The sequence below is a fragment of the Macaca thibetana genome, chromosome 1, assembly GCF_024542745.1.
Source record: "Macaca thibetana thibetana isolate TM-01 chromosome 1, ASM2454274v1, whole genome shotgun sequence".
NCBI lineage: Eukaryota > Metazoa > Chordata > Mammalia > Primates > Cercopithecidae > Macaca > Macaca thibetana.
In genome coordinates, this window is record NC_065578.1 from 194,782,857 (window position 1) to 194,795,194 (window position 12,338).

General features: G+C 41.5%; 1 protein-coding gene across 2 annotated transcripts in view; it reads right to left on the bottom strand.

Annotated features, from left to right (window-relative positions):
• The window catches only part of LOC126950917 (lymphotactin), a 215,864-nt gene that overhangs the window by 188,408 nt on the left and 15,118 nt on the right, over nt 1-12,338 (bottom strand). The window lies entirely within an intron of this gene.

Below are 12,338 nucleotides of genomic sequence, written 5' to 3' on the forward strand. Positions count from 1 at the left end.
CTTTGTTAAAATGAAAATGCCTTTGGAAAGCGGAATGGTTTAAACTTCTATCACTTTGCATTTTAGAGGGGATTACGGTGGATAATGAAGAAGAGCCTGGAAAACCAGACCCCAGATTATGAGTGAGGAAAGGTGGGCCAAGAGGATGAGAAGACCCAGCAGAGAGAGCTGCTGTCAAAAAGGGCCTTGTCACCTTTAAATATCATTTCACAACTTTGCTTGGGGAGGCCCAAGGTTTAACTGCCTCTCCCCGAAGAAATCTAAGACAAATGGGTAACCTTAGGTTAGATTCGATTAGGAGAAAAGGTGCTATACTCACTGAAGCTTTTTATGATTAAAGGCAACAAGCAGCATCTTGGAGCTCTGTAGCAACAAGACTTTTGCAGCCTGGCCATCCATCCCCTGGTTGCTAGAATGAGGAGCAGCAGCAGATCAAGTCACATATGCAGTGGTGGGATGAGGTCTCAATACCTGCTCCAGAGAGCTTAGGCTCTAGTGAGCAGCATCCAGGGAAGTGGGCGTGGAGAAAGAAATGAAGGATGGAGAGTGGGAAACAATGAGAGAGAAGAGAAAGAGAAAGGCGGGTTAAGCATCTGGAAAATTACTGCAGTCTCATGGCTTTGGCTGCTTCAAAGCCTGGATGAGTCATCAGCTGGTTGCCTAGGCAACAGCTATTTTCCTCCCGCTGCTGATCAATTTCATCTGCACAAATGTCCCATGAAACTGTGAGCTATGAAGATAATATACCTGAGTCACAGAAGTCTCATCAGACAAGGTCTGCATTTCAAGTGTTCTGAAAAAGATTTTATGTATACCAAGCCATCCACCTTCCCACTCCACCCCAGACCACACACACACACACACACACACACACCCCTACCCTATGGGTAGTGATGGGCCAGGACAGGGGTCCAGGCAAGAGGAGATCGTCACCTCTGCCTTATCACAGTTATGATCCTAGGATCTTAACTGCCCAAACTCACTGTCTTCAATTCGAGACAGACAGGATATATGGTCATTCCCTCATTTCATGTCTTAAAACAAAAATGGATGCTTGTATTAAAAAAAAAAAAACCAGCCACAGAGGACAGCCAAGTGCAATGCCCTTTGAGCTGTGACCTGCACTCTGTGCTCCTGGGTTCTGAACAGGGGAGAGTGGCTACTGTCTCCACCCTTGGTCCTCCCAGAGACAATGCTGTCCCTTTCCCCATCTTACTTTTCCTCCTAACTCTAGTTGCTACATACTACATACTAAATATGTACTTTTTTGTGTCTTCTCTACTAGAGCATATGCTTCTTTAACAGAGGAATTTTATTTATCCTACTCACCACTGCATCCTTCTCTCCTAGTCTAGCTCATCCTACACACACTGAGTGCTCAGTAAAAGTTTGTTGAATGAATGAAAAAAAAAATGTTCTTGGATCATCTCTAAGACAACCCTAAAAAATGTTTAAGAAATATGACCAAATTCTTTTCAAGGTGACTTCTACACTGCAGACATGACAACACCTACACTATGTCTAATCTGGAAATTGTCACCATTTTTGTGATTTCTCTCATTTTACCTCCCCTGTGTAGGGCATAGAGAACTTGGGAAAGGTCTTGTGTAAAAAAAAAAAAAAGTGTCATATACATGAAGTCAGCCCATAGTGCAAAGTTAGAAGAGCTGTTATGTCTATTTATATGTTGCTAATATTCACTAAGAGCTTACAACATGGCAAGCACATTACATGTATTTTCTCATTTCATTTTCACAGCAACCCAGGTAGTAAATATTTGATAATTCCCATTATACAGATGATGAAACTGAGACTAAGAGAGGTTAAATAACATGCTCCTGATGTGCATGCCGTATGTGGTAGCATCAGGATTCGACCTCAGGTGGCTAAAAGCCACCACTCCATATTGTCTCTCTGTTTGCCACACCCCTCCATTTATCAGGATAGCCCTGTTGGTAGCATTTTCAACACACTTTCCTCCTTCAAGCAGCGCAGAATCTCCATTTTAGCCTGGAATGGTTTGTATTTGTATTAAGCTTTCTTGTTTTCCAGACATTTTCATATACATTATACAATTTGCTCTTAAAAGCAATGTTTTCTGATAAGCAGGACAGATATCATAATCTGCACATTTCAGACATAGAAAATCAGAAACAAAAAGGTTAAGTGACTTCCCTGAAATCATTCACTTGTCAGAGCTAGGACTTGCACACTGGTGCTCAGCTGCCACCACCACTGTTGCCCAGATGCTCTCTAGAAAAGAGCATCCCGGGTGCTCCAGTATGAATGGCCCCGTGCCTTGAACCACACCCTAAGTTGGCTCCGGGCCCCCACCACTTCTCAGAGCAATCTCTGGGAAGCCTGAAGCTGGCAAATCACTGATCCACCTTGTCAGCTAATTGTAGGCAGATCCTGCCCTGGGGAACCTCAGGAACCTTTTCTCAGAACCTTCAATAAGAGGAAAATGTTCCAAGATTTTAAAGACAACTTGTATATCTAAGAATGAGTCCAAATGTTATACTTAGTTTAAAAGATGATGACAAATATTTATGGCTAATTTTACTCTCACTCTCCTTGCCCTGATCCCCTCAGTCTCCACCCACTCTCTACCTACCCCTTTCCACTCCACAAATAAATAACATTGGATCACATTCCATAGAATGAAAAGGCTTCAAATTATAGCTTTATGAACATGATTCTGAGAAACCACTTTACGAAAGATCCTTATCAGCTATTCCTGCAGGCTAAGTGGGGATGAGTAATTGGAAGAAACAGGATTATAAATTTTAATCTACTCCTTTTTAGAAAATCTTATGTGATGTCATGGCTGACTAGCAACCAACAAGCATATAAAATGAGCATAGTAATGATCACCAAAAATGAAGGATTTTGCCTCAAGTGGTTTCTATGAAATAGTCCACTCGCCTGCCTGAGCCATTCTTTTTCTTTAGTTTGTCTTCATTTCTCTATGACCCATGGGATGATCTTCATGCCTACATGAAAGTCGTACTTGTCCTTCTGTGCCTGAGCCCATGTGTTTTGCACATGTGTCTGCCTGTTTGCATTTGTGGGAGCTGGATTGAGTGGGGACCTACCAAGTTGCAGGCACTGTGGTAGGAGTTTTCCATATATAAACTCATTATGCTTCCCGTAGGCCTGTGATATGGGTGTGATTGCTAGTATTGTTCTCCTTTTACAGGTGAACACACTGAGGCTCAAAGAAGTTAGGGGATTTGCCTAAGAACACATAAAAACTGCTAAAAGTTACCGTAATGATAGACCTAAAATAGTAACTGGGTATCAGCACTAAAATACATCCACACATTCTTTCAACACTCTTATTTCAGCATAGGACTACCTTTTTCAATGAATCTGATTGAGTGCTAACACTAAGCAACCAGGGAGAGAAAACTATGTGGAATCTTTAATGACTTTCTCTTTCTCCACTTAAGAGATTCATAATGACAATGCTCGTCTTAATTTTGTTTTTGCCAAAATGTATTCCATGTATTTATGCATGGTTTATAGCTTAGCCCCTCATTATGTTATGGGTCAAAATTATTTACAAACCAAGTCAGATACCTTTTAGATTTTTTTAAACCACCCATCCCCTCAATTATGAGACCAGGATGATAGCTATTTAATATTTTTTCAGAAATAAGTCACAACATCAATTGTAATAATGATACATGAAGCCATGTTGGAGTATGTGAACAATTTGTTTCTTTAAATCATTGTACCATTGCTTGATTAAGCTTAAGAAAAATATTTTGATGGATTGAGTGAAAATTAAGTCTGATCTGAATGCAGCCTTGCATATGAACATGTATCTGAAGAAAATTAAGCTAGACACAAATAATAAGCCTGACAACGTCTCCTTTAATTATTTACACCTGACCCACAATTTGGAAAACACTCTCCATTAAACTGTTGTTCTAATCAGATACATCACTGTCCAGTCTGTAACAGTGCAAGAATGGCTGCCAGTGGCAACTATTTGCTCCTCCTAAAGGAGGAGCAAAATATTCTCAAATTACTTTAATTTTTCAATATGAAAATCTATTAATAAATTTGTTTACTTCCTTAAAGCTATACACTTTTCCTTACTTTATAATTGTGCATAGAAAGTTGAGTATACATCTCATTTTTGTAACATAAAACTCATTATCCCATGTATTTTTGTGTTGTGTGTTTCCATTCATTTATGTGATTAATTTATATGGGTATTTTCCTAATGGAACTATAAGTTTTATGAAATATAAATGGCCTAAGTTTGTTACCATTAAAATATTAGGACTTCAAAGATAGTGGCCTCAATATGATCTGGGAAAGTTCAAAGACAGGAAAGCAGTTAGGACAAAAAAGAAGCAAAAAAAATTTTTAGAAGCTCAGGCCTTGGCTGGGTAGTACTATTGGATCAAAGAATGTATGTGGCCTAGTAAAGAGAAATGATGCTAGCAAGGTAAGCAAAAGCCAGACCTTGAAATACTTTACCAAGGAGCACATCGAGAAAAATCCACTGGAGGATAGTGACATATCAGTTTGGAAACTGAATTTGAGAAAAATGACTCAGTCTGCAGTACAGAAGATGTATTGGAGGGTGGAAAACATTGATGGCAGGAAGAATGGTAACCTGGGTTACTATATGGTAACTACATATAGTAATCCAGGCAAGAAGCAATGAAGGACTAATCCGAGGCAACATCAGTGAGGACAGAGACGTGTCAATGGATATGGGAGAGTTTAAGGAGGCTACGGAAGGTGGTGACTGGTTTTCTGAGTAAGAGAAGATGAACAAGTGACTGAAAGGAGTCATCCTTGAAATGAACAACTAAGGGACCTGTGATACCATTTAAGGGAATAAGAAATACAACAGAAGTTGCATGTTTTGCCAGGAAGTTAGCATACTGAACTTGAAATGCCCAGGTGCATCCTAGTAGAACTATCTAGTAGAGAGATAGCTCTGTAGAACACCAGAGAGAAGGCAGAAGATAATTGGTACTTATCCGTGAAAGCTGAAATTGGCTTTAAATAAGGTCCCTCACCATTAGGGTATGGCGTAAGAAGAGAAACACCAAAGTTTAAGTGGGCAAAAGAAGAGGATTCCATGAAGAAGGTAGGGCTAGGAAGGAACCAGAAGATAGCGATACCTCAGAAGTCAAAAGGAAGGAGAACTGCTAGAAGAAAACGGTCTACACAGGGCCAGGCACAGTGACTCTTGCCTGCAATTCCAGCAGTTTGGAAGGCAGAGGTGGGAGGATGACTTGGGCCCAGGAGTTCAAGACCATCCTGGGTAACACAGGGAGACCCCCATCTCTAGAGATAATTTTTAAAATTAGCCAGATGTGGTGGTGCATACCTGTGGTCTGGAGGCTGAGGTGGGAGGATCACATCACTGGAGTCCAGGAGTTCAAAGCTACAGTAAGCTGTGATTATGCCACTGCACTTCAGCCTGGGTGACAGAGCAAGACCTGGCCAAAAAAAAAAGAAAAAAACAAAAAAAAAGAAGGAAGGAAGGAACGAAGGAAGGAAGGAAGGAAGGAAGGAAGAAGGAGGAGGAGAAGAAGAAGGAGAGGAGGAGGAGGAGAAGGAGAAGGAGGAGAAGAAAAAGAAAGAGAGAAAGAAAGAAAGAAAGAAAGAAAGAAAGAAAGAAAGAAAGAAAGAAAGAAAGAAAGAAAGAAAGAAAGAAAGAAGGAAGAGAGAGAAAGAGAGGGAGGGAGGAAAGAAGGCAGAGGAGGGAAGGAAGGAAGGAAGGAAGGAAGGAAGGAAGGAAGGAAGGAAGGAAGGAAGGAAGGAAGGAAGGAAAAGAAAACGGTTCACAGAAAGAATGCAGAGACTAAAAAGTGTTCTTTGTTTTGCAGAGCATTGGTGACTCCATTTCAGTGCAATAGGGAGGGCAGAAGCCAAATGTAACAGGTTTGAGTTGGAATAGATTGTAAAACTATCAAAACTCCAAATCTCAATGCAGTTTGAAAACTACTTATCAAATCCAATATCCCAATTTTACAAATGAGCAAATTGAGGCCCAAAAAGGGAACATGATATCCAAGGTCACACAACTAGTGGCAAAACCAGAATCTCCTAACTTCCAGTGCCCTCTCCAGTGTCATTTTGGAGCTGCCCATGTTACCTTTACAGTTTATATACAGTTACTGCTGGGATGCTATACCTCTTGGAGACCATCAAGCCATTCCGACCCTGTGTCTGAGATACATGTGTCACCGTGACCCTGAAGAACAGGCCAGTTGCCTTGTCCATCAGTGTCTTCTCTGCCCACTTCTAATTGAAAACTTAGAATTTAGGATTAAAATTCTAAATAGTTCAGATGAGCGATCATTAATAATGCAGTTCAATTCCATTTGATCCTCATGTGGTCCCTCCTGAATGCATAAGTAAAGAAGCTCTGATTCCTTTATTACTGGAAACAGAGAGAGCAGTCGGAGGGGTGTGCAGGGCTCTGAGGTGAGCAAACCTGAGTTCCAGTGGGACTCCTTAGGTAATGTTTTAAGGTCAACATCTATTGAGCACCTACTGAGTGCCATGCCCTGTGCCTTGCATAGGGAGTGCAAACACTATTAATCCCCAGCCCTGGCTCTTGAGGGAGTTTTGTTCTCTCTGGCTGTGGTTGGACAGACTTAGAGAAAGTTGAATCTCTTAGGCAGTCAAGCTAGTCCTCTCTAAAGTCTTTAACTCAACCCATCTTAGGAGCTCTGTGATCATCTCTGTGCCTCCAAACTAAGATAGCATTGATGGCACGGGGAGAAGCATATCTGTAAATTTAATGATTATGAAATAAGAAGGACTGGTCCTGGCCAGAATTTAGCTACTCCTTTACCTTCCATTACTCCTTTTTTCTCCCCTGCAGGGACACCTACTCAGCATCCCATACCCAACATCTACCTCTCTTCAGCTCTCGCTCTCACTCTCGCCCTAGTTCTCAGTCTCTCTACCACAGTGTTCTCAATGATTATTGGGGGAACCAGCCCCCAATATTTCAACATAGGTTATTTTCTATTTTCCCTAAGTGTCAGCTGGTCTGAGAAATAAAGAGAAAGAGTACAAGAGAGAAATTTTACAACTGGGCCACTGGGGAGACATCACATATCAGCAGGTTCTGTGATGCCCCTAGAGCTGCAAAACCAGCAAGTTTTTATTAGGGTTTTCAAAAGGAGAGGGGTGTATGAATAGGGAGTGGGTCACAGAGATCACATGCTTCAAAGGCAATAAAATATCACAAGGGCAGAGAGGCAGAGTGAGATCACAAGGCCAGGGCAAAACTAGAATTACTGATGAAGGTCCATGTCCTGCTGGCACACACTGTCATTGATAAACATCTTAACAGGAAACAGGGTTCAAGAGTAGAGAACTAGTCTGACTAGAAATTCGCCAGGCTGGAATTTCCCAATCCTAACAAGCCTAGGGGCCCTGCAGGAAACCAGGGCATATTTCATCCCTTACCTACAACTGCATAAGGCAGACACTCCCAGAGTGGCCATTTTAGAGGCCTCCCCATGGGAGTGCATTCTTTTCCCAGGGCAGTTCCTCCTTGCTGAGAAAAAGAATTCAGCGATATTTCTCTTATTCGCTTTCGCAAGAAGAGAAATATGACTCTGTTCCACCCAGCCCCACAGGCACTCAGACTTTATGGTTATCTCCCTTGTTCCCTGAAAATCGCTGTTATCCTGTTCCTTTCAAGGTGCTCAGATTTCATATTGTTCAAACACACATGCTTTACAAACAATTTGCGCAGATAACGCAATCATCACAGGGTCCTGAGGCAACATACATCCTCAGTTTACAAAGATGACGGGATTAAGAGAATTAAGTAAAGACAGGCATAGGAAATTATAAGAGTATTGACTGGGGAAGTGATAAATGTCCATGAAATCTTCACAATTTATGTTCAGAGATTGCAGTAAAGACAGGCATAAGAAATTATAAAAGTATTGATTTGGGGAACTAATAAATGTCCATGAAATCTTCACAATTTATGTTATTCTGCCGTGGCTTCAGCCGGTCCCTCCGTTCAGGTTCCCTGACTTCCCGTGACAAATGATGCATGCTGTATGTTTTTAATCAAGTTTCTTAACTTCTCACAGTTCTCATTTCTGCATGTGTAATAATATTCACCTCATAGGACTGTCAGAACAATTAAATGAGGCAATGAATAGAAGGTGCCCATCACAGTGTTTAGTGATACTGAACAGTTCTCCATAAATATTTGATGTCACAATATTATTATTATTTCTGGTACCATTATTACCCTTTCCTTTAATGAATATACTACCTTTCTTTGGGGTATTTGCATTCAGTGGAAGACAAAGAGCATTTACATACAAACAATTAGGTTCCTAACAGCAGGGCTTCGGACCAAGAGAAAAGTCACGGGCAGAGGTCCTTCCTGGCACCCCTCAAGTCTCCCCCTGTGAGTAGTACCTACTTGGGGCTCACAGAAGCCGCTATCTGCACCTGAGCCTCCTTCTCAATGCAGATCACGTCTGCCACTCCACTTGGAGGGCCCATGTGGCTCTGCTGCTCAGGAGCGAAGCTGATCACGGTGCATCACAGCACATAGGCAAGACATGCCTTGGGCTCCTGCCAGGACAGGAGCAATGATGCTCAGGTGCAGCTGCTATCAACCAGAGTGGGGCCTCTCTTGCTGGAGGCTGACTTGGTTTTGTGGCCTCTACCTGACAACCCAGGATGGCCCAAGGTCAAACGACTCAGGGCCTCATAGGAAGTTTATAATGAAGCCAGCAGAGCCAACTGTGCAGCAGCAAATGTCAGCATAAAACTGTCTTCAGCTCCAGGGGCAGCAACATGACTCAGCATTCTAGTTAACCTCCTAAATATCTCTCATTTTCATCCCTGAGCTCCATCCCTATAGCTACTGCCTTCACTGGGGCTCTTATAATTGTTCTCCAGGTGAATAATAAACAGCTGTTATCTACTAAGTGCTTATTACAAGCCAGGTAATATATACTTAGAGTTTTGCATGCAATTTCTCATCAAAATCTCAACCCTATGAGATAGGAATTATTTTTTCCCATTTTACAGATTAAAGGATGCTCAGAGAAATTAACTTGACCAGAGCTTCTGCCGTCCTATCTTCCTCCCACCATGGCCACCTATCCTCCCCACCCAACCTGCTGCCATCTTACTGTGCCTGTCTATACCAACTATTAACCAGTCTGCCATGAGTCTTTCTCTCCTCCAACCCACCTGAGTCCACTTACAAGAATTCCTTCCTACAACATGAATCTGACCATGTCACTCACATACTGAAAATCCTTCAAAGACTCCCTTTTATGTCCAAATAAAGTCAAGGCTCCCTAAACTGGCATTCTCAGCTCCTTTTTTCAAATTTGCTCCAATCCTCCTTCTGATTCCACCCTCTGCTTCTTCCCATGTTCTTGCTGCACAAAGTCACTCAGCATTCCTCAAAGGCTCTCTGCTTTTGCACCTCCATCTTTAACAGTAACACCATCCTTCTCTGTGGACCATGGTTTACCTAGTTCTCTTTCTGGCAAACATCTATTCATGCATGAAGATCTAGATCAAGTGTGACTTGCTCTGTGAAAGCCTCCCTCAGATCCTTCTCTCTGTCCTTCCCATTCTACTCACTGACCTGATACTACATCAAATTGTATGCAATTACTTGTTGGGAGACAGCTACCCTGATGAGGCTGGGCACTCTCCCAGGGCAGGGACTGGGGTTTATTTGTCACCTTTTAGATACAGTACCTACCTTAGGTCCTGGAACAGGGTAATTTATTGAATATGTATTTAAGAGATGGATGGAGAAATCATTTATTTATTCACACATGCATGCATTCATTCAGTTAGCTAATTATCTACTATGTGCCAAGCAACACCCTAGGGCACTAAGAAGGCAAAGATGATAAGAGTTAGAACTCTCTGAGGAGTCCTTGCTTTGGTCTAATGCTTGTATAATCAAGGACTTTTATTGCATTTTTCTTGACTCCCTTCCCAGAAAGCAAACTGAACGCAGAGCCTGCAAAAATACCACCTAATGCCATCCTATTTAATCTGGAACCCACTGCCATCCATTTAACTGCCACACTGCTTACAAGAACGTCAGTTGTCAGGTCAAAATCACAGCTTGTGCAAATAATCAATGTTAGATAGCTTGCAACTCCATTGGGATCATAAATCCATCATGAGGTTAGTTCGTTAAATTCTGTGAATTCAATTAACTTTCCTGATTAATCATGGATTAATTAACCAAACTGTGCTGATGTGAAAGTATTAAGGCTTACGGTTGCTATTTTTCTAGAGACAAGAGCTCATAATATTTGGCTGTGTCATTTCATTCTATCTAAATTGAAATCTTGCTCTCTGCCTGCACTGTATTGTTTCATCATTTGATGATATGCTATTTGGTTCTCTAATTTTTTTCCTGCATAAATAGGCCGATTTCATCAATATAATAAGGATACTGGAATCACCTTCTGGGCAAGGACCTCACCCTTTTCTTCACTTTTAAGTAAATTTCATTGTGTAAAAAGGCCCAGGAAGAAAAACACTCATTTTGTATATTTAAGATATATAACAGTGCTGGGCACTATGGCTCATGCCTGTAATCCCAACACTTTGGGAGGCCAAGGCAAGCAGATCACCTGAGGTCAAGAGTTCGAGATCAGCCTGGCCAACATGGCAAAACTCTGTCTCTACTAAAAAATACAAAAATTAGCTGAGTGTGGTGGTGGGCGCCTGTAATCTCAGCTACTTGGGAGGCTGAGGCAGGAGAACTGCTTGAACCCGGGAGGCAGAGGCTGCAGTGAGCCGAGATTACACCACCACACTCCAGCCTGGGTGACAAAGCGAGACTCCATCTCAAAAAAAAAAAAAAAAAAAAAAGATACATAACATGATGTTATGGAATACATATAAATAGTAAAAAAAGTTACTATAGTGAAGCAAATTAACATTTTCACCATCTCAGTTACCTATTTTAGGGAGAGCCAGCTAAAATCTACTCATTTAGCGTGTATCCTATTTACAATAAAATTTTATTGCCTATAGTCCTCGTGTTGTACATTATCTCTTTAGACTTGTTCATCCTAAATATCTGCTACTTTGTATCCTCTGACTTACACTTCACTGATTCTTCCCCCATCCCACCCCCAGTAACCACTGTTTTTTCTCTATCTTTGTATATTAGAATTTTTTTTTAGATTTCACATATAAGTGAGATCATGCAATATTTTTCTTCCTGTATCTGACTCATTTCATTTAGCATAATGTCCTGCAAGCTCATCCATGTTGTAGCAACGGGCAAGATCTCGTTCTTTTTTAAAGACTGAATAGCACTCCATTGTAAAAATGTACCACAGTGTCTTTATCTATTCATCCATCAACAGACACTTAGGTTGTGTCCATATCTTGGCTATTATGAATAATTCTTTGATGAACATGAAAGTGCAGATATCTTTACAAGGTGATTTCATTTTTCTTGGGTGTATGCCCAGCAGAGGGATTGCCAGGTTGTATGGTAGTTCCTATTCTTAATTTCTTTTGGCACCTTCACACTGTTTTCCATAACAACTGTACTAATCTACATTTCCACCAACAGTGTACAAGAGTTCCCTTTTCTCCACAGGGACTCCACCTCTCAGACCCTCACAAAATCGCTCTCCTGCACACAGAGGTCACCCCTGAATTGCAGATAGCAAGAGCTGGAAGAGAACCTGGAGATAATCTAATCTGAAACCCTCATTATATTAGATGACGGAAAAGAAGCCCAGAGAAGGGCAATGACTAGCCCAAAGCCATTAGGCTGAGCCAGGATTTCCCAAACTCAATTAATGATAATGGCAACAAATAGCTCACATTTATTTATTGCATATATATCTGCTGATTCATAAGCAACATGAGGCTACACACTGAGAAACTGCTAAGTGCCACGTGGTTGGAGAGACATATATTTGAGTTCAGGGTTACCAAGGCAGCCCAAACCCGAGGGAACTGATTCCTAAAAGAAAGGAAACGCAGAGAAGCGATTCTGAATTCTGGACAGCTCTTGCACTCCAGGCAGTCGCTGATTTGTAAGCAGCAAGCAGAAACCATTGGGTAAAAGGAAAAGATTTTAGCAGCCTCACGGAGATATGGAAACAAAATACGGAGTTCAGGACCAACCAAGAGGATGCTCTTGGAAACACTGAAGACTTTCAGCAGGGACCCCTTATATTAGTGTCCTATTGCAACAAATTACCACAAATGTAATGGCTTAAACCCACAGAAAGGTATGGTGCTAACCTATAGCTCTGCAGGTTAGAAGTCTGACAAGAATCTCACTGGGCTCCAATCAAGGTGGC